Source organism: Rhinolophus ferrumequinum, chromosome 24, assembly GCF_004115265.2.
Source record: "Rhinolophus ferrumequinum isolate MPI-CBG mRhiFer1 chromosome 24, mRhiFer1_v1.p, whole genome shotgun sequence".
NCBI classification, from domain to species: Eukaryota; Metazoa; Chordata; class Mammalia; order Chiroptera; family Rhinolophidae; genus Rhinolophus; species Rhinolophus ferrumequinum.
The window spans coordinates 3,484,123-3,487,163 of NC_046307.1; the positions used below are offsets into that span (position 1 = coordinate 3,484,123).

Genomic DNA, 3,041 nt, shown 5'->3' on the forward strand with positions numbered 1-3,041 from the left:
ACGATAAAAACTCTCAGCAAAGTTGGAATAGAGGGAACATATCTCAACAAAATAAAGGCCATATATGACAAACCCACAGCTAACATCATACTCAATAGGGAAAAGCTAAAAGCATTCCCCTTAAGGAACACAACAAGGATGCCCACTTTCACCTCTTTTATTCAACATAGTACTGGAAGTCCTAGCCACAGTAATCAGATAAGAAAAAGAAGTAAAAGGCATCCAAATTGGAAAGCTGGAAGTAAAATTGTCATTATTTGCAGATGACATGGTATTATATAGAGAACCCCAAAGATTTCACCAAAATACTATTAGAACTGATAAATGAGTTTAGTAAAGTAGCAGGATACAAAATTAATATTCAGAAATCAGTTGCATTTGTATACCCCAATAACAAACTATCAGAAGGAGAAATTAAGAAAACAATCCCACTTACAATTGCTTCAAAAACAATAAAATACTTAGGAATACTTTAAGGAAATAAAAGACTTGTACTCAGAAAATTATAAGACATTGAAGAGAGAAACTAAGGAAGATACAAATAAATGGAAACATATACCATATTCATGGATAGAAAGAATTAAAATAATTAAAATGTCCATACTACCCAAAGCAATATATAGATTCAATGCAATCCCTACCAAAATACCAATGACATTTTTCACACAACTAGAACAAATCCTAACATTTATATAGAACCATAAAAGACCCCAAATAGCCATGGCAGTCCTGAGAAATAAGAACAAAGTGGGAGGTATCATGATACGTGATATCAAATTATACTACAAGACTATAGGAATCAAAACAGGACCGTATTGGCATAAAAACAGACACATAGATCAATGGAACAGAATAGACACCTCAGAAATAAGTCCATGCCAATATGGTCATTTACTCTATGACAGACGAAGCAAGCATTTACATTGGGGTAAAGAAAGTCTATTTAATAAATGGTGCTGGGAAAACTGGAGAGATACGTGCAAAAAAATGAAAATGGATTACCTTCTAATGCCATATATAAAAATAAACTCAAAAAGGATCAAAGACTTCAATGTAAGACCTGAAACCATAAAACTCCTAGAAGAAAATATAGGAAGTAAACTCTCAGACATTACCCTCAGTATAATAATATTTTTTCTGATATATCTTCTCAGGCAAGGGAAACAAAATAAAAAATAAACAAATGGGACTACATCATACTAAAAAGTTTTTTTTCACACAAAGGAAACCATCAACAAAACAAAAAGACATCCTACTGAATGGGAGAAAATAATTGCCAATGATACATCTGATAAGAGGTTAATATCCAAAATTTATTTTAAAAACTCATACAACTCAATACCAAAATACAAATAATCCAATTAAAAAATGGGCTGAGGACATGAAGAGACATTTCTCCAAAGAGGACATGTGGATGGCCAATATGAAAAGATGCTCAATGTCACTAATCATTAAAGAAAAACAAATAAAAACCACAATGAATTGAACTCGAGTTGGAAGAGGCGAGTCCGGTCTCAAAATGGAGGGCCATGATCCAAAGGAACCAGAGCAGTTGAGAAAACTGTTAATGGTGGTCTGAGCTTTGAAACTACACATGATAGTTTAAGAGAACGTTTTGAGAAATGGGGCACACTCACAGATTGTGTGGTGATGAGAGATCCTCAAACAAAACGTTCCAGGGGCTTCGGTTTTGTTACTCTTGTGTTGAAGAGGTGGATGCAGCGATGTGTGCTCGACCACACAAGGTTGATGGGCGTGTAGTGGAACCAAAGAGAGCTGTTTCTAGAGAGGATTCTGTAAAGCCTGGTGCCCATCTAACAGTGAAGAAAATTTTTGTTGGTGGTATGAAGGAAGATACAGAAGAATATAATTTGAGAGACTACTTTGAAAAGTATGGCAAGATTGAAACCATAGAAGTTATGGAAGACAGGCAGAGTGGGGAAAAAAAGAGCATTTGCTTTTGTAACTTTTGATGATCATGATACAGTTGATAAAATTGTTGTTCAGAAATACCACATTATTAATAGGCATAATTGTGAAGTGAAAAAGGCCCTATCTAAACAAGAAATGCAGTCTGCTGGATCACAAAGAGGTCGTGGAGGTGGATCTGGCAACTTTATGGGTCGCGGAGGAAACTTTGGAGGTGGTGGGGGTAACTTTGGCCAGTGGAAACTTTGGTGGAAGAGGAGGCTATGGTGGTGGAGGTGGCAGCAGAGGTAGTTATGGAGGAGGTGATGGTGGATATAATGGATGTGGAGGTGATGGTGGCAACTATGGTGGTGGTCCTGGCTATAGCAGTAGAGGAGGCTATGGTGGTGGTGGAGGGCCAGGATATGGAAACCAAGGAGGCCTCGGTGGATATGGCAGCGGTGGTGGTGGAGGAGGATATGATGGTTACAATGAAGGGAATTTTGGCGGTAACTATTGTGGAGGTGGGAACTACAATGATTTTGGAAATTACAGTGGACAACAACAATCAAATTATGGACCCATGAAGGGGGGCAGTTTTGGTGGAAGAAGCTCGGGCAGTCCCTGTGGTGGTGGTTATGGATCTGGTGGTGGAAGTGGTGGACATGGTAGCAGAAGGTTCTAAAAACTCAGCAGAAAAGGGCTACAGTTCTTAGCAGGAGAGAGAGCGAGGAGTTGTCAGGAACGCTGCAGGTTACTTTGAGAATGTCGTCGCAAATGCATTAGAGGAACTGTCAAAATCTGCCACAGAAGGAACGATGATCCATAGTCAGAAAAGTTACTGCAGCTTAAACAGGAAACCCTTCTTCTTCAGGGCTGTCATAGCCACAGTTTGCAAAAAGTGCAGCTATTGATTAATGCAATGTAGTGTTAATTAGATGTACATTCCTGAGGTCTTTTATCTGTTGTAGCTTTGTCTTTTTCTTTTCCTTTTCATTACATCAGGTATATTGCCCTGTAAATTGTGGTAGTGGTACCAGGAATAAAAAATTAAGGAATTTTTAACTTTTCAAAAAAAAAAAAACCACAATGAGATACTACCTCACTCCTGTCAGAATAGCTATCAACTATAA

General features: G+C 37.8%; 1 pseudogene; it reads left to right on the top strand.

The window, feature by feature from the left end:
- The first annotated feature begins 1,487 nt into the window (after window positions 1-1,487).
- On the top strand, window positions 1,488-2,651 carry LOC117016838 (heterogeneous nuclear ribonucleoprotein A3-like; annotated as a pseudogene).
- Window positions 2,652-3,041: the final 390 nt, after the last annotated feature.